Source organism: Callithrix jacchus, chromosome 9, assembly GCF_049354715.1.
Source record: "Callithrix jacchus isolate 240 chromosome 9, calJac240_pri, whole genome shotgun sequence".
Classification (NCBI taxonomy): Eukaryota; Metazoa; Chordata; class Mammalia; order Primates; family Cebidae; genus Callithrix; species Callithrix jacchus.
In genome coordinates this window covers 84,949,987-84,971,020 of record NC_133510.1, presented here as the reverse complement: position 1 = coordinate 84,971,020, position 21,034 = coordinate 84,949,987, and positions in this window count along the sequence as shown.

The following is a 21,034-nucleotide window of genomic DNA, read 5'->3' as shown; positions in this document are numbered from 1 at the left end:
TCTGTCTCAAACATGTAGAAAAGTACAGCAAAATAAACCCCCAAAATACATGTGGAAGGATATAATAAATCTAAGGAAAAAATTAATGATCTACAGAACAGATCTTTATCTCCCTGAGTTCTGCTCTGATCTTAGTTATTTCTTGTCTTCTGCTAGTTTTTGAAATTGTTTGATCTTGCTCCTCTAGTTCTTTTAATTGTGATGTTAGGGTGTCAATTTTAGAGCTTTCCTCACTTCTCATGTGGGCATCTAGTGCTGTAAATTTTCCTCTAGACACTGCTTTAAATGTGTCCAAGAGATTCTGGTACATTGTGTCTTCATTCGCATTGGTTTCGAAGAACATCTTTATATCTGCCTTCATTTCATTGTTTATCCAATCATCATTCAGGAGCCAGTTGTTCAGTTTCCATGTAGTTGTGTGGTTTTGAGTGAGTTTTTAATCCTGAATTTGAATTTGATAGCACTGTGGTCTGAGAGACTGTTTGTTATGATTTCCTTTCTTTTGCATTTGCTGAGGAGTATTTTACTTCCAATTATGTGGTCAATTTTAGAACAAGTGTGATGTGGTGGTGAGAATAATGTATATTCTGTGGTTTGGGGGTGGCAAGTTCTGTAGATGTCTATTAGGTCCGCTTGGTCAATATCTGAGTTCAAGTCCTGGATATCCTGGTTAATTTTCTGTCTCATTGATCTGTTTAATACTGATGGTGGGCTGTTAAAGTCTTCAACTATTATTGTGTGGGAGACTTTATTTTTGTGTGTAAGTCTCTAAAGTCATTGAGAACTTGCTTTATGTATCTAGGTGCTCCTGTATTGGGTGCATATATATTTGGGATAGTTAGCTTTTCTTATTGCATTAATCCCTTTACCATTATATAATGCCATTCTTTGTATCTTTTGATCTTTGTTGGTTTTATCAGAACTAGGATTGCAACCCCAGGAGCTAGTTTTTTGAAAATAGAACGCTAGCCAGACTATTAAAAACGAAAAGAGAGAAGATTCAAATAGATGCAGTAAAAAATGATAAAGGGGATATTACCACCAATCTCACAGAAATACAAACACCATCAGAGATTACTACAAACACCTCTATGCAGATAAACCAGTAAATCTAAAAGAAATGCATAAATTCCTGGACACTTACCGCCTCCTAAGACCAAACAAGGAAGAAGGTAAATTCCTGAAAAGACCAATAACAAAGGCTGAAGTTAAGGCAGCAATTAATAGCTTACCAACCAAAAAGAGTCCAGGAACAGATGGGTTCACAACCGAATTCTACCAGAGGTACAAGGAGGAGCTGATATCATTCCTTCTGAAACTATTCCAAATAATACAAAAAAAGGGAATCCTCTCTGACTCATTTCATGGGACCAGCATCTTCCTGATACCAAAACCTGCAGAGACGCCACTAAAAAATGATAGACTAGACAATGATAGACTAGACAAAGAAAAGGTGGCACATATACACCATGGAATACCACACTGCCATAAAAAACGATGAGTTCATGTACTTTGCAGGGACATGGATGAAACTGGAAACCATCATTCTCAACAAACTGACACAAGAACAGAAAACCAAACACTGCATGTTCTCACTCATAAGTTGGTGTTGAACAATGAGAACATGTGGACACAGGGAGGCGAACATCACACACTGGGGCCTGGGGGTGGGATGCTAGGGGAGGAATTGCAGGGGGTAGGGGGATCAGGGAGGGATAGCATTAGGAGAAATACCTAATGTAGATGACAGGTTGATGGATGTAGCAAACTGCCACCATGGTATATGTATACTTATGTAACAAACCTGCATGATCTGCATATTTACCCCAGAACTTAAAGTATAAATTAAAACAATAATAATAAAAAAGAAAGAAAATAGATATACAAGAGAAAGCATCAACCAAGCCAAAAGTCTGCATTTTGGAAGGAAAAGAACAATAAAATTGACAAACCTCTGACAGGCTTAATTATGAAAAAAAGAGAGGAGGCATAAATAATTCATATAAAGAATGTAAAAACAATATAATGACAGGTGCTGCATATTGCAAATAGATAGATGGTATTATAATTATGTGAATAAACTTGAAAATATGGAAAAAAATGTTTAAATTCTTGGAAATGATAACTTACCCAAAGTGAATCAAGGCAAAATAGAAAATGGGAATTCTATTGTCCTATACAAAATAAACTGAGTGATCAAAATTTTTTCACACACAAAAAAACTTCAGATCTGGATGGCTTCACTTGTGACTTTTACCAGATAATCCAACAAGAAATCATTCCTATTTTATACAAACTCTTCCAGAGGATAGAAAAGGAACTATGTTTCCTAGCTATTTGATAAGGCTTATGTGATATTGTTACCAAGATACCAATTTTCTGTAGATACTAAAAGCTTTCTCTTGGGCTTTTGAGCCTGGGTGCTGATAATACTAATTCTGCTCAACATTATATGCATTACTTATGCAAATTAGTGACAGTTCAGTAAAGGTTCTGGATACAAAATTAATACCCAACAGTAGATTAATATACAATGCTATATGAGCCACAAATCAAAAATCAAGCTTTAGAATATAACATTCACAATAGCAAGAAAAATGTCAGTGCCTTGGAACAAGTTTAACAAAAGTGTGTAAGATCTCTGTGGATAAAATTATGGCATTTTTGAAGGTCATTACAATATATAAATAAAGATTGATATATTATAATTATGGATTGGGAAACTCAGTATTAAAAAGATGACATTTCTGTCCAAATTGATCTGTAGCTATGATGCAGTTCCCATTGAGATCACTATAGATTTGGTATTGTTCAATTTAAGAGGTTAATTATAAAATTTTTATTGAAAAGCGAAAGACTAAATATTCTTGAAAGAGAAGCATAATTGTTGGTGAAAGCAAATGATATTAAGACTACGTATAAAGCTATAAAATAGTGTGCTGAACTGAGGCAGGTTTAGAGAAATAGACCAATGAACCAGATCACAGAGTCCAGAAACAGAACCAGGCCTATGTAACAGAGGTAGCACTGCAGCTAGGAAAGAAAAAGATGGGCTTTCAAATTAACGGTAATGACTTAACTGAATATTCATAAAAAATGAATGGATATTGCAAACTCATACCACATACAAAAGTGAAGGGCAGGTTAAGATTTTAGAATAAGATAATGTCTTTATGATCTTGGGCTGTAGAAAGATTTCATTAAGACATGAAAACCCTTAAAGAAAAAGGGTTCAAATACATTAAAATTAATAAATTTTTAATCACAAGATAAAAAATGCAGAATAGAAGTTGCAGTACATATAACCAATAGGTTATCCATATCCTTAATGTGTACAAATGTCTACAAATTATTTAAGGAAATCAAAATATTTATACAGATACTTTAGAAAACAAAAAATCCAAGGGGTCATTGATCAAATAAAAAGCTAATCCCTCTCATTTATAATTAAAGAAATACAAACTAAAATCATAGCTAGATATCCTTACTTATTCACTAGAAAGATATGTGAAGTTGAAAAATAAATAAAAATTTGATGTGAATCAGAAGTACAGGTGTTTTAATAAATATTTTAGAAAAGAGTATGACATTATCTAGTAAAGTTGAAGATATGCAAACTGGTTATTTCTTTCCTAATACACTCCTTAGAGACTCTCCTGCATGTGTGTACCAGGAGGTAGTTATAAGTATTTTTACAACATCAGATTTTTAAAATAACCACAAATAGAAAGCAACATAAAGTTCATCCACAAGAAAACGGACAAAAATTGTGGTATACTCATACAATGGAAAGTCATACAGCATTGATAAAATTTAATGATAAGCAAAAGTGTCAAGTTAATAAATAATAAATTATTCTATACGAAGTTAAAAAACAAGAAAAAACATTGTTAAAAGCAAGAATTAATTGTTATAAAAATTAGAATACTGGGTATCTCAAGGCAGGAGATAGATGGATGCTACAGAGGAAGACATATTTGTTTTGTTAATATAGATATGTTTATATATTTATACAGGTATATTTTATGCAATTTTAATGCATATTTTAAAAATTAATATTGAGAAAAAAACTAAAAGTGGCATTTGAAACGTCTATTAATAAATATCCACTGTTATCTTATTGTGTATTTCTTACTTGTCTTGTGTCTGAAGTTGCACATTTCAATGTTTCAATATATAAGATATTAAAATATATTTAACTCCATTAAAGATAACTTAATATTTTTAAAATGATGCTCAGTTTCATTATTTATAAAATATTATGGTGAAACTTATATACATGCACACAAATATACAATAGAGTGCTACGCATTACCTTAAAAACAATGTTGCTTATAGAGCTTTGTACACAAATATAGAAAGCAGCAATGAAACGTAGAAATTTTACATATCTACAATATTAACATGATCCAATAAGAACTAGTAATTGAAGTAAAAAAAAATAATGCGAAGGCCATAAAATTTTTAGTCTTACCTAGACTTTTCATTCCTTACTTAAAATGGCCATTACGGAGTAAAGCAATGAATATATTAAAAGATTTGACATTAGAATATTTAATAAAGAAATATGGATTAGGTGCAGTGTGGATTTCATGTAGGCATAAGAGTTGTTTTCAAATATTTGAAGGCCATTATATGGAATTATTATTATTATTGTCAAAATGGCTCCAATAATACCAAAAGCACAAAGAAACATACAGATAAATTGGGCTACATCAAAATTAAAAACTCTTGTGCTGCAAATGATACCATCAAGAAAGTAAAAAGACAAGCTACAGAATGAGAGAGAAAATATTTTCAAACCGCATATGTGATAAAAGACTTTATCTAGAGTATACATAAATGAAACTCTTCCAATTCAATAATTGAAAAGTAACCCTTAAGATAATTCTATTTTTAATTTTTTTTAGTAACATCCATACTATTTTCCATAATGGCTGTACTATTCACACCGCCACCTACAATGTGTAAGGGTTTTCTTTCCTCAGTAGTCTCAGGAACACCTGTTATCTATTGAGTTTTTCACATATCCATCCAAACAGGTTTGAAATGATAGCTCATTTTGTTTTGTTTGCATTTCCCTATAGATTAGTGATGTTGAACACCTTTTCATGAACATGTTGGTCATTTTTATAACTTCTTTGGAAAAATTTCTATTCAGGACTTTTGCTGGTTTTGAAATTGGATTATTCATTTTTTAAAAATATTGAGTTGCCTGATTTTTTCACATATTTTATATATTAATCTCATGTCAGATTTATGGTCTGCAAATATTTTCTCTCAATCTGTAGGTTGCATTTTCATTTTATTGTTTCCTTTGCTGTACAGAAACTTTTTAGTTTGATGTAGTCCCTCTTGTTTCCTTTTGGTTTTGCTGCCTGAGCTTTGATGTGATACCCAAAATATCATTGCTAAGGCTAATGTCAAGGAGTTTTCCCTCTATGTTTTCTCTGAGGAGTTTCGGTTTTAGGTCTTTTGTTTAGGTCATTTGTCCATTTTGAATTAATTTTTGTGTATGGTGTAAGATACCACACACAAGTGTCCAGTTTCACTTTTTTTGTATGTGCATATTTAATTTTCACATCACTTTTTGAAGACATTATCCTCCTCCACTGTGTTTTCTTAGTGGTCTTGTTAGCAGGTATTCCCACTATTAAGAATATATCCAAAGGAATTGAAATCAGAACTTCATATAGATATTTGTGTTTTCATTTTCATTGCAGCAGCATTATTTACAGTAGCGAAGATGTGGAAACAACCTACGTGCCCACTGACAGAAGAATGGATGAAAAATATACATATACACATATACACAATAGAATATTATTCCATTTTTCAAAAAATGGATACAGTCATCCTTTGGAATCTGCAAGGGATTGGTTCCAGCAAGCCTTGAAAATATCAAAATCTGTGGATGCTTAAATAAAGTGGCACAGTATTTGCATATAATCTATGCAAATATTCCCATATATTTTAAATCATCTCTAGGTTATAGTACCTAATACAATGTAAATACTACATAAATAGTTGTTATGTTGTATTTTTTTGTTTTACTATTTTATTTATCTATTTAATATCTGTGATCATAGATATTAAATAACTAATAATCTGTGATATATAAAAATAGATTTTTATTGATTTAATATCTGTTTGTTGAATCTGCATATGCAGAACCCTCAGAAAGAGAGGACTGACTGTACTTCTATTTGTGATAACATGAATAAAACTGGAGAACATTATGCTAAGTGAAATAAGCCAGATACAGAAATAAAAATATTCTATGACCCTTCTTATATACCCTAAAATATCAAGTTTTATAAATAGAAACAGAGAATAGAACTGCAATTAGAGGAGGAGGAGGAAATAGGAAGAAGTGGGTCAAAGGGTACAAATTTGCAGTTAGGAGGAATGAATATATCCAAGGATCTAATGTACAACTTGAAGATTATAGTTAATAATATTCTACTGTATACTGAAAATCTGCTAAGAGACTAGATTTTAGGTGTTTTTACCACATAGTTGCACATGCCCCACAACAGATAACTATAGTAGGTGACAGATATGTGCATTTGTTTTACTGTAGTAATTATTTCTCTATGTGTATGTATCTCAAAACATCTTGCACATCTTTAATATAGACAATACAAATAAATTTTTAAAACAAATAAAGCAATTTTAAAAAGAGCAAAAGATTCAAGTAGATATTTCTTCAAAGATGATATACAACGGCCAAAAGTACATGAAAAGAGGATCAAGACTGTCAGGCATTAAGGAAATTAAATCAAAATCAGTGAGATACTAATCCACTTCTACAAGAATGGCTTCAAAAAACAAACAAAAAATTGGTAGATTATTTCTGATGAATATGCGGGGAATTTGGAACCCTCACACTTATTGCTGGTGGGAACATAAAATGCTACAGCCACTTTATGTTTTATGGAAAAAAATTGGCAGTTCCTCAAAATGTTACTGGTAGAGTTTCCATATTACCCAGCAATTCCACTCCTAGATACAGAATTCCAAGACAATAGAAAACATACATTCACACAAAAAAACTTTGTATGTGAACACTTGCTACAGAATTATTCAATGTAGTGTTAAAGTTGAAACAGCTTGATCAATCAACTGGGATATAGATAAATAAAATGTGGCATATTCATACAATGTAATATTATTCTGCAATAAAAAGAAATAAAGTACTGATACATGTTATAATGCAGATGAATCTTGAAAACATATTCTAAGAAAAAGAAGCCAATCAAAAAAGACTACAGATTGTGTAATTTCATATATATGAAATGTTCAAAATAGGAACAGCTATAGAGACAGAAAGTAGATTAGTAGTTTCCTGAGCTGGAGAGATTGGGGCAACAATGACAGTGATTGGAAGGGTATTTGTTTCTTTTTGGGGTCATGAAAATGTTCTAAAATTGATCATGGTGATAGTTGCTCAGTTCTGTGAATATACTCAAAAAGTTTGAATTGTACACAGGATGGATTTTATGTGAATCTTGATAAACTGTTAAAAAAAAAGACCCCAAGAGATCAATTAGGTTCAACAAGTAGAATGCACAGGAAGGCTTATTTATCTCAATATATGTGAAAAAGCTAGGCATATGAGTTTTGATGAAACAATCTGACACTGTACATGGTGAGTTTCTCCCTACTCCAGATATTTAAACCTAGATAGGATACAATAAATGTGTGGAATATTTTATGTGTGGTTGGCAGAGATGATAGCCTAAGTTCCTTTCAACATTATAGTTTATAGTTATATTAGGAGGGACATAGTTTTATTTTATAATTAATATTGTATGAACAACTCAATTATTTGTATGATAAAGTAGGACTTAAATACAAAAATAAAACAGTTAAAATATATAAAATGGCTGTATAGTGTTTGGTAAATTGCATCATAAATTAAATTATCTTTTCTAAAATATGAAAATGATCCACCAGTTTCAAGGGGTGGTGACTTATTTCCATGAAGAAAAAGAAATATGTCAATTGCCTAATGCTCAAATTAAAGAGATATAATTCCCACCCTTTCTCTTTACCCAGCACTGTTTCCTTGGAAAAGAAGTAAATCTTAAACTTAAGTGGGAAAAATATTTAGCTTTGGAAGAAAAGAATGCCTAATTATACGTTTCCATGACCCTTCTGCTTTAAGAATTATTATGGAAAAAATAGTCTCAACCAAAGACTCTGTGTTCTAGGTTTGTGAACTTCTGCAAGTCACTAACTCTTTAAATTTTAATTTCTTTATTAGTAAAATGGGGATAATAATAGTGCAAACTTGACTAGGTGGTTAGAAGAATTAAATTAAATGAGATAATCCATATAAGTCACTTAGAACAGTGGCTAACATATGGTAAGGGCTCTATAAATGTTTCTTTAAAAGCCCAAACAAAAACAGATGGCTTCTGTCATCAGAATGAGTAACATTTAAGCAAAGTTTCACGAAAGAAAAGTGAATTTAATCAGGAGAGCTACTGTGGGATTTATTTATATTTTATCTCAGCACACTGCTTTGCTCCTTCCAGTTGCACAACCTGTCCTCTGGCTAGAGGTGTAAAGAAAGGATTGCCAAATGGAAACTTTCAGACATATATAAACATGTCACCTTACATATGCCCCTTGGGACCAGAGATGTATCTGCTTAGCGGACTGGCAGAAGACAATAGGGAATCATATGTAATATATACTTATCATAATGTATTACTAGCTTTCTATGGACATATTTGGAAACTCACAGGGCACTTTATAGATTGTAACCTTGATATAAATGATACACTCTTTCATTTCATTCTTAATGCTTAAAATGCATCCAAGATAAATCTAACATAAAGTAGTGAAAACTTTAGTTTCACTGCTGACACTAAAAATATAAAAGTATGAAAAAGTCATATCTTGGATGCCTGCATACATTATATTTTGTTTTTAAATTCCTCCAACAGCCTTTTTATTTGGACTGATAGAGCAATCAGACTCTGAGTTTTGAATTTATAGGCTTGATGAAGGTGCAGTGTTTTATGCTAAGATGCTAGATCAATAATGCTTACATTGATTTTAACTTGAAACAAGACTAGGAGTTTTTGAGACTAAGATAATGCTTACCTCAGTAAACAGTTGTGATACCTAAATGACATATTTCCATTTTTTAAAATGTTGAAATATTTCTAAAAATGAGAACAGGATACAATAATACTAGAATAGCAATATATCTGTTTCCCTCTGGAAATTACTTTGGCTTTCACTTCCCACTTTTTTGGGGTGTTGTAGATCTAGCTAATAATAGACATTGAAATACATTGCATAATTTCAGCATAGAGAACATCACCAAAATTCATAAATGTCTTTAGAGATTTCTTTTTTATATCTTAGTGTAAAAGCAAACACCCATTTCCTCCAACAATTAAAACTGAGTTATGCGAAAGAGGAAACTCCCAAACTATAGAATCTCTGTCTTCTTTATCTCCACATTCGATACTCAAATTCAGTTCTCATAATTGCTCACCAACTTCCTAACTGATTATCTGCCTTTTCAACATTTTCTTCTCTCTCCTATCCTTTAGGTTAAAATAACTTCCCCTAAATCTTCCCCACTGACATATAAGCACTCATTTTTAGAGTGTGCCTGGTAAAATGCCACTAATCTCATTTTCAAAAAAATCTGAGGGAGAATTTTTTCATTTTTGTTAATTTCTGTTACTACCAAAACCATAATTAATTTATGGTTTTCTCTACAAAAATTTTTTTCTTACATGAATTTTTTAATACTAAAATACTTTCCTTAAATTTAGTATGTGTCATGTGACTTTACCATTTTAAAAATGCATGTGTTGGTTTATGTTGTTAAATTGTGCTCTTTGAGGCGTGGCACTGTATTTTTTTATATAGGCAACAAATCTTCCATGATTTTGGTTCTTTGTAGATAAATCAGGGTTGAGGTAGCAGAGATGAAGAGAAGAAAACAATTTCTAATATATATTAAAGACAAAATTGTTGGGAAATGCTAATGGATTAAATGTAACAAAGGGGAGAAATAGATCAACAAAACAAAATCTTTGTTTTTGGTGTGGACAGTTGGAACTATTTAGCAAGTGATATGGTTAGGTTTTGTGTCCACACACAAATCTCATTTGAATTTTAATCCCCATAATCCCCATGTGTTGAGGGAAAGACTTGGTGGGAGGTGACTGGAGGTTCAATGAAAGGAGAAAAGCTAGAAGTGTGATATTATTATTGTATCCATAGTACCTCTCCTCCTTGCTGTTCTCATGATAGAGAATGAGTTCTTACAAGATCTGATGGTTTTATAAGTGTCTGACAGTTCCTCCTTTACATACACACTCTCTCCTACCTGCTGCCACGTAAGACATGCCCTTCCCCTTCTGCCATGATTGTAAGTGTCCTGAGGCCTCCCTAGCAGAACTATAAGTAAATTAAACCTCTTTTCACTATAAATTACCTAACCTTGGACAGTTCTTTATGGCGATGTGAGAATGGACTAATAAAATGAGATATTGTTATACCTGAGCAAGTTAGAAGGAAAGCACCACACTCTGAGTTCCAATTGAGAGTCCTTTATTGGTGGTGACCGAGAGTCAGCTCGTGCTCAAAATCTCTAGGTCCTGAAGAGGGGGATGTGATTTCCTTTTATACCTAACCTAGAAGAGAGGGTGGGGGAATCTAGCTGAAGCAGAATTTTACAGAAGCAAAACAAGCAAGTTAGTAGGGGGAAGCTGGTAACCAGGAGGCAGGAGGTTCCCATAGTTGCTGGTTACTGGAATATTTCCATACAGTCATCAAGGAGGGTAGCAGGGGGGATTTTCCATACAATGAATCACCAAAGGGGAGGTCCAAGGAGATATATTCACAATAGCAAGTGTGCTTGCCAAGCAGGATCTGGTTAAAATGATTACAAGGCTTTGAGTATAGCCTGACCCAGCTGTGCACCCAAGGGAGAAATGGCAGGGAAAGAGAGAGGCTAAAATGGAGTTCACAGCTAAGATTGAGTCCGTTAGGCTAGCACAAGTTAGGCTATCCCAATATGGAAACATAAGAGATTCTGTGCGTGTGTGTGTGTGTCTGAATCAAGAGTTCTGCCTGAAGCATCTCAAGGAAGAAGTTAATCAAACATAAAATGTACATCTGGAAGTCATGAAAATGGAGTTAATATTTAAGAACCATTGTGTGAGAAAACATTTTAAATGGTCCATTTTCAAGGCATGATAAATCTAAGCACTGGCAGCCAGCCTGCAAATGTAACAAACCACATGGCTCATGCACCTAGAAGACCACAATAGGTAAACAGAATGTAGAGGAGGAGTCAGCTCATAAAAGGAAAGAAAGTTTTATTATGGGGAAATCGAAACTTAAGTGGGGAAGAGGTATAACATTATAAGGGGGATAATGAAACTTAAGCTAAGTCCAGGAAAATTGTAGCTTCATAGTACCTGACCAATGAGGAACTGGGGGAGGGACTCACAGGCTAGGAGGTAAATTACTTATTATGACTGTCTGGGATATGCCTGCTCACCAGACACCCTGATCTTGCAAGACTGTTATTAGAAAGCCTCACTTTTGCTGTTCTTCATGTCTCTGGTCTATTCCTCGGGTTTCGACATGTGAGCATGCTTTTCACAATTGGAATGGCTGAGATAAAGTAGGAAGAGAGTACACATATAGAAGAAGGAAAAGCTGTCTAGAAATAATCTTAGAACTCCTTCAACATTAAGGGCCAGGCACAGTGGCTCATGCATATAATCCCAGTACTTTGGGAGGCTGGGATCTCCTGAGGTCAGGAGTTTGAGAAATCCTTCAACATTAAAAAGATAGAGAAGGAAAAACAACAATCAAAAAGATCAAAAACAAGGAGCCAATGAAAGGAGAAAAGCTAGAAGTGTGATATTAATATTGTGTCCATAATACCTCTCCCTATCCTGAATAATATTCATCCCTGCCCATTGCCAAGTAAGTTGCAGAGAAGAATACTTTGATACCCCATTGACTTTGAGCTCAGTCATGTGATTTGGCCGATGGAGCATCTGCAGACATGATGCACACCATATCTGAGCAGATTTAGAAGCACTGCAAATTTCTACCAGGGCTTTTGTTCTGGATTCCCCTGCCAAAAGAAGGATATGTCCAAGAGAGAAGCTACTCCTTTACCCTGTGACCCTGTATGTATGAAACCAGTGCATAAGTTGGAGCAAAGCTATGTCAGGCAGGGCACAGAATTGTAACTAGACATGAAGCACAGAAAACAAGTAATTAGAGTCAGAAGTAGTTATTAGTTTTCTTAAGTCAACAAGACTTTGCAGTTATTTGTAATATAGCAGAACCCAGCAAAAGCAGTATAATGCACAAAGGAAAGAGAGAATTTCAAAAAGTGGGAGTGAGGCTGAGCCTGGTGGCTCATACATGTAGTCCTAGCACTTTGGGAGGCCAAGGTGGGTGGATCACATGAGGTCAGGAGTTCGAGATCAGTCTGGTCAACATGGCAAAACCCCGTCTCTACTAAAACTACAAAAATTAGCCGGCTGTGGGGGCACCTGCCTGCAATCCCAGCTACTCTGGAAGCTGAGGCAGGAGAATTGCTTGAACCCAGGAGGTGGAGGTTGCAGCGAGTTGAGATCATACCACTGCATCCCAGCCAGAGTGACAGAGTAAGACTCTCTCTCAAAAAAAAAAAAAAAAAAAAAAAAAAAAAAAAAAAAAGGAAAGGAAGAAAGAAAAGAGCATCCAAAAGAGTGTGTTCTATTAATTCTTTAATTTTTTTTCTCATTTATATACATGTTCTCATTTAGAAATGTGAGCTAAATGATGAGAACCCATTGACACAAAGTGGAGAACAGACACCAGGGCCTACTACAGGGTGAAGGGTGAGAGGAAGGTAAGGTTGAGAAACTACTATTGGGTCCTGTGCAACTACCTGGGTGGTAAAGTTATTTGTACGCCCAACTCCAACAACACATAATTTACCCTGGTAACAAACCTGTGTATGTGCCCCTTGAACCTAAAAGTTTATTTATAATAAACAAAATAAGATAGTATTTAACTAGATAAGTGAGATTCACACAAATGTGTAAAATATGATTTTTCTCATATTCTCCTCAGTTGTCATGATTTGATTGACCTTCACATTATGTTTTGTTGTCAGGAACACAAATGGCTAGGCTAAAATACACTATATTTTAAGCTATATGTAATACTTAACATGGTTGGATTGAAGAATAATCTTGCTATTGAAGCAGTATTGATAGAAGAACTTTAGCAACTAGCAGCTGCATCAACATTTGAAAGAAAAATAATGATTCAAAATCCTAAAGTAGCGTGCAATATTAGAACCACCTAATTAATAAAGAAAGAACATCACTTCTCTATCCTGTAATATTTTGGCTGCATCCCAAATAACACTGAGCTTTTACATTGGCATTCAAAATGCTAATTCGTAGCTAATTGTTGTCATTTTACACTTAGCTCTATTTGGTATTGTCAGAGAAATTATTTAAAATTATTGAAATTCCAGATGCCTGGGGATTAAATAAAGGAATTAATAATTTCAAGACTCAGTTGGATTTTGAAATTTCTGGCAGATGTTGTTTCTAAAAGATGCACTGCTTTAATTGGAGATTTTCATTTTAAATGATTTTATGGCATATTTTGCCCTGCAGTTTATAAATTCTTGAAGAAGAACAAAATCTTCTGTTTTCTTTGAAGAAAAAAAAATACTTAATTGAAATAATGAACTATTGGATTCATCAGGTTACTTTGTTGTCACGGTATCCTAAGTTTTTAAAATAAAATAAGATGTGTCATAGGTTTGAATCTACTTTTATTATTAAAACTTTATCTTCCACAGCACTTAGGAATTCAATGTTCTTTTCTTTAATATAGCAACTAATTCCATAGTCTTTCTAGTAGACATTTTAATGAGATTTCTGTTTGCAGACACACAAACAGAAAAAAAGAGAGAATATTTGCTTAGACTTGGCTAAAATATCAAAGCAGTGGGAGACAAAATATGCTTTTACCTTGTATTTCCTAATAATTGTAACACTGTCCTATGGTGCTGGTTCCTGAACAGATTATCCCTTAATTTGATAATAATCACATTTTCCTAGTGTTGAAAGTCAGTTTTCTCAGTCTCTATATTTGCTTGTCTAGGGTTCCTAGATACCTAATGGAAGATCATGACAGATTATTAAAAGGTGTTGGGCTAAGCTAATCTGAAGAATTCATTTTGGTTACATCATTTTTACCAGGTTTCTTTAATTTTTTGGAAACTTTTTCTTTCTGAATTAACCAAAATATCACCTCTTCATGAAGATATATGTGACAAATTATTCTACACAGTGCCTCACACTAACAAAGCATTCAAAAATATATAATTTATAAAAATATCAAATATTTAAAACTCTCAAGATCTAATATTTTATGATATGAACAATAGGTCAAGCTCTCTGTTAAATTTCCAGTGGTACATTAATGAATAAATCAGTTCCTGCTATCAAGAAGCTTATGGCTAAAAGGGGAAAAAAGATAATTAAAAGAGGCATTAAACACTGTGATTAGTGATATGGTGGTTAGATGATGTTTAGAATTCTGTGGAAATAAACTTTATCTATTTTAACCTCAATGTATGATGGAAGGTGTCCCAGAGGGGGCAATTTATAAGCTGAGTTCTAAAATGTAATCAGGAGAAAGGCAAATGGTGCTGGTGGAGGGGTGCTGGAAAAGGAAATAAAGATCTTTGGTGACAAGCTCACAAGGTGCATTAAAAACTTTGTTTCCACATGTGTTTAAAACCTATATCAAGACTGTGTATGTAGAGAGTCAGTTCTCTATAGGTCTGTCATAGTTCTGCACATTTCCTAAGCAGATGCACTGACTACCATTTCTAGTCTATCTTTTCAAGAATGTATGTAAGGTGAGCAGCAGCAAAAGATAGAGATAGTGTCTTCCTCTGGAGCAAAGGGCAGGTTTGTTTGTTATCTAGTATAATAATGCCTCCCCTTTGGAGAAAAGTCAGACAGATTTACTGCCCATTATAAAAAAATTTAAGGTCTCAGGTGTTTCTGGCAAGATGACTGAATAGGAACTGCTCTGGTGAGAAGGCTCCCAGGAAGATTTGCACAGAAGGTTGGTGATCTCTGCATTTCCAACAGAGGTACCTGGTTCATCTCATTGGGACTGGTTGGACGGTGGGTACAGCCCAGGAGGGTGAGCTGAAGCAGGGTGAGGCATTGCCTCGCCTGGGAAGCACAAGGGGCTGGGGAACTCCCTCTCCTAGCCAAGGGAAACCATTAGGGACTGTCCCCTGCACTCTGGCTTTCCCACAGTCTTTAAAACCCACAGATCAGGAGATTCCCTCCAGTGCTTACAACATCAGCACCCTGGGTTTCCAGCAAAAAGCTGGGCAGCCATTTGGGAAGACACTGAGCTAGCCACAGCAGTTATTTTTTTGATATCACAGTGGCACCTGGAACACCAGCAAGACAGAACAGTTCATTCCCTGGGAAAGGGGGCTGAAGCCAGGGAGCCAAGTGTGGTGGGTCCCACTCCCATGAAGACAAGCAAGCTAAGATCCACTGGCTTGAAATTCTCACAGCCAACACAGCAGTCTGAGCTCGACCTGGGACATTTGAGCTCCATGTGGGGAGGGGCGTCCATCATTGTTGAGGCTTGAGTAGGTGGTTATAACATTACAGTGTAAACAAAGTCACTGGGAAGTTCAAACTGGGCAGAGCCCACAGCAGGTCAGCAGGGCCTCTGAAGGCAGACTATGTCACTAGACTCCCTCCACACTGGGAAGGGCATCTTTGAAAATAGGAAGCAGCCTATCAGCGACTTATAAATAAAACCCACACCTACCTGGGACAGAGCACCTATGAAAAGAGGCTGTTGTGGGTACAGTTTCAGCAGACTTAAAAGTTCCTGCCTGGCAGCTCTGCAAAGAATAGTGGATCTCCCAGCACAGTGTTCCAGCTTGGATAAGAAACATATTGCCTCCCCAAGTGGCTCCTTGATTCCTGTGTATCCTGACTGGGAGACACCTCCCAGTAGGGACCAGGAAACACCTCATACAGGAGAGAGCTGGCTGGCACCTGGTGAGTACCCTTCTGGGAAGAAGCTACCAAAGGAAGAAACAGACAACAATCCTTGCTGTTCTGCAACCCCTGCTGGTGATTCCTAGGCAAGTAGTGTCTGAAGTGGACCTCCAGCAAATTCCAGCAGACCTAGAGCAGGGGGCCCTGATAGAAGGAAAACTAATAAAGAGAAAAAAATAGTTTCAACATCAATACTAAGGACATCCACTCAGAGACCCCATATAAAGGTCACAGACTTCAAAGACCACTGGTAGACAAATCCACAAAGATGGGAAGAAATAAATATGAAAAGGCTGAAAATTCCAAAAACCAGAACACCTCTTTACCTCTAAGGGATCACAACTCCTCGCCAGCAAGGGAACAAAACTGGACAGAGAATGAGTTTGATGAATTGACAGAAGCAGACTTCAGAAAGTGGATAATAACAAACTTCTCCAAACTAAAGAAACATGTTCTAACCCAACTCAAGGAAGCAAAGAATCTTGAAAAAGGGTTAGATGAAATCCTAACTAGAATAACCAGCTTAGAGAAGAACGTAAATGACCTAATGAAGCTGAAAAACACAGTATGAGAACTTTGTGAAGCATAAATAAGTTTCAATAGCCAAATCAATCAAGCAGAAGAAAGGACATCAGAGACTGAAGATCAACTCAATGAAATAAAGTGAGAAGACAAGATTAGAGAAAAAAGAGTGAAAAGAAATGAACAAAGCCTCCAAGAAATATGGGATTACGTGAAATGAGCAAATCTACATTTGATCAGTGTACCTGAAAGTGACAGAGAGAATGAAACCAAGTTGGAAACACTCTACTGGATGTTATTCAGGAGAACTTTCCCAACCTAGCAAGGCAGGCCAACATTCAAATTCAGAGAATATAGAGAACACCACAGAGATAATCCTTGAGAAGATCAACCCCAAGACACGTAATCATCAGATTCACCAGGGTTGAAATGAAGGAAAAATTAATAAGAACAGCCAGAGAGAATGGTTGGGTTGCCCACAAAGGAAAGCCCAACAGACTCACAGAGGATCTCTCAACAGAAACCCTACAAGCCAAAAGAGAGTGGGAACCAATACACTTCTTAAAGAAAATAATTTTCAACCCAGAATTTTATATCTAGCCAAACTAAGCTTCTTAAGAAAAGGAGAAATAAAATCCTTTATGAATAAGCAACTGCTGAGAGATTTTGTCACCACCAGGCCTGCCTTACAAGAGCTCCTAAAGAAAGCACTAAACATGGAAAGGAACAACCAGTACCAGCCACTGCAAAAACAACCACTGACACTATGAAGAAACTGCATCAACTAATGGGCAAAATTACCAGCTAGCATCATAATGGCAGGACCAAATTCACACATAACAATATTAACCTTAAATGTAAATGGGCTAAATTCCCCTATTAAAAGACACAGACTGGCAAACTGGATGATAAAGGGTCAAGACCCATCAGTGTGCTGTATTCAGGAGATCCATCTCATGTGCAAAGATATACAGGCTCAAAATAAAGGAATGCAGGAATTTTTAACCAAGCAAATGGAAAGAAAAAAAAAAAGCTGGGGCTGCTATCCCAGTCTCAGATAAAACAGACTTTATACCAACAAATATCAAAAGAGACAAAGAAGGGCATTCATAATGGTAAAGGGATCAATGCAACAAGAAGAGCTAAAATTCTAAATAAATATGCATCTAATACAAGAGCATGCAAATTCATAAAACAAGTTCTTAGAGACCTAGAAAGAGACTTAGACTCCCACACAATAACAGTGGGAGACTTTAACACCCCACAGTCAATAATAGATCAATGAGACAGAAAATTAACAAGGATATCTAGGACTTGAACTCAGATCTGGACCAAGCAGACCTAATAGACATCTACAGAACTCTCCACTCCAAATAAAGAGAATATACAGTCTTCTCAACATCACATTGCACTTATTCTAAAATTGACCACATAATTGAAAGTAAAACACTCCTCAGCAAATGCAAAAGAATGGAAATCATAGCAAACACTCTGTCAGACCACAGTGCTATCAAATTAGAACTCAAGACTAAGAAACTCACTCAAAACTGGACAGCTACATGGAAACTGAACAATTTGCTCCTGAATGATTACTAGATAAATAATGTAAGGAAGACAGAAATAAATATATTCTTTGAAACAAATGAGAACAAAGACACAATGTAACAGAATCTCTGGGACATAGCTAAAGCAGTGTTTAGAAGCACTAAATGCCCACAAGAGAAATGAGGAAAGATCTAAAATTGACACCCTAATGTCACAATTAAAAGAACTAGAGGAGCAAGCAAAAACAAATTCAAAAGCAAGCAGATGACAAGAAATAGCTAAGATCAGAGCAGAACTGGAAGAGATAGAGGCATAAAAATCCTTTGAAAAAATCAATGAATCCAGGAGCTGTTTTTTTTAAAAAGATCAACAAAATAGACTGCTAGCCAGACTAATAAAGAAGAAAAGAGAGAAGAATCAAATAGATGGAATGAAAAATGATAAAGGGGATATCACCAGCAATTCCACAGAAATACAAATGACCATCAGAGAATATAAACACCTCTATGCAAATTAACCAGAACATCGAGAAGAAATGGACAAATTCCTGAACACATGCACATACCCAAAAATAAACTAGAAAGAAGTTGAATCCCTGAATAGACCAATAACAAGGTCTGAAATTGAGGCAGCAATTAATAGCCTACCAATCAAAAAAAGTCTGGGACCAGAAGGGTTCATAGCTGAATTCCACCAGAGGCACACAGAGGAGCTGGTACCATTCCTTCTGAAACTATTTCCAATAGTAGAAAAACAGGTAATTCTCCCTAACTCATTTTATGAGGCCACCGTCATCCTGATACCAAAACCTGGCAGAGAGATAACTAAAAAAGAAACTTCAGGCCAATGTTCCTGATAAATATCTAAGTGAAAATCCACAATAAAATATTGGCAAACTGAATACAGTAGCACATCAAAAGGCTTATCCATCAAGATCAAGTTGGTTTCATTTCATTGCTATGATGGAAGGCTGGCTCAACATATGGAAATCAATAAATGTACCCATCACATAAACAGAACTAAAGATAAAAACCACATGGTTATCTCAATAGATGCAGAGAAGACCTTTGACAAAATTCAATGGCCCTTTATGCTAGAAACTCTCAATAAGCTAGGTATTGATAGGATGTATCTCAAATTAATAAGAGTATTTATGACAAACTCACAGCCAATATCATACTCACTAGGCAAAAACTGGAAGCATTCCCTTTGAAAACTGTCACAAGACAAGCATGCCTTCTCTAGCCACTCCTATTCAAGATAGTATTGGAAGTTCTGGCCAGGGCAATTGGGCAAGAAAAAGAAATAAAGTTCATTCAATTAGGAAAAGAGAAAGTCAAATTGTCTCTATTTGCAGTTGACAAGATTGTATATTTTGAGGACCCCATTGCCTCAGCCAAAATCTCCTTAAGCTGATAAGAAACTTTTTTAGCAAAGTCTCAGGATACAAAATCAACATGTAGAAATCACAAGCATTCCTACACACCAAAAACAGACAGAGAGCCAAATCATGAGTGAACTCCCATTCACAGTTGCTACAAAGAGAAAAAATACCTATGAATAAAACTAACTAGGAATGTGAAGAACGTCTTCAAGAAGAATTACAAACCACTACTCAAGGAAATAAGAGAAGACACAAACAATGCAAAAATATTCCATGCTCATGGTTAGGAAAAATCAATATTGTGAAAATGACCAGACTGTCCAAACTAATTTCTATATTCAATGCTATCCCCATCAGGCTACCATTTATTTTCTTCACAGAAGTGGAAAAAGCACCTTAAATGTTATATGGAACCAAAAAGAGACTGTATAGCCAAGACAATCCTAAGCAAAAACAAAAAACAAGCAAACAGACAACAACAAAAAAACAAAAACCAAAAATCAAAGCTGGAGTTTTGATTCACTACCTGACTTCAAACTATATTACAAGGCTATAGTAATCAACACTGCATGGTACTGGTACCAAAAGAGATCTAGACCAATGAAACAGAACAGAGGCCTCAGAAATAATGCCACACATCTACAACTATCTGATCTTTGACAAACCTGACAAAAAACAAGCAATGGGAAATGGATTCCCTATTCAATAAATAGTGTTGGGAAAACTGGCTAGCCATATGCAGAAAGCTGAAACTGGATCCCTTCCTTACACCTTATATAAAAATTAACTCAAGATGGAATAAAGATTTAAATGTAAGACCTAAACCATAAAAACCCTAGAAGAAAACCTAGGCAATACCATTCAGGACATAGGCATGACCAAGAAATTCATGACTAAAACACCAAAAGCAATGGCAACAAAAGCCAAAATAGACAAATGGGATCTAATTAAACCAAAGAGCTTCTGCACAGGAAACAAACAAACAAACTCGCATTAGTGTGTACAGGCAATCTACAGAATGGCAGAAAATTTTTGCAATCTGCCCATCTGACAAAGGGCTAATATCCAGAATCTATAAAGAACTTAAACAAATTTACAAAAAAAAAAGCAACCTGATCAAAAAGTGGGTGAAGGATATGAATAGACACTTCTCAAAGGTGACATTTATGTGGCCAAAAAATGTGAAAAGAAAAGCTCAGCATCACTGGTCATTAGAGAAATGCAAATCAAAACCACGATGAGATACCACCTCATGCCAGTTAGAATGGAAATCATTAAAATGTCAGGAGACAACAGACACTGGACAGAATGTGGAGAAATAGGAATGCTTTTACAATGTTGGTGGGAGTGTAAATTAGTTCAACCATTGTGGAAGACATTGTGGTAATTTCTCAAGGATTTAGGACTAAAAATACCATTTGACCCAGCAATCCTATTTACTGGGTATATACCCAAAGGATTATAAATC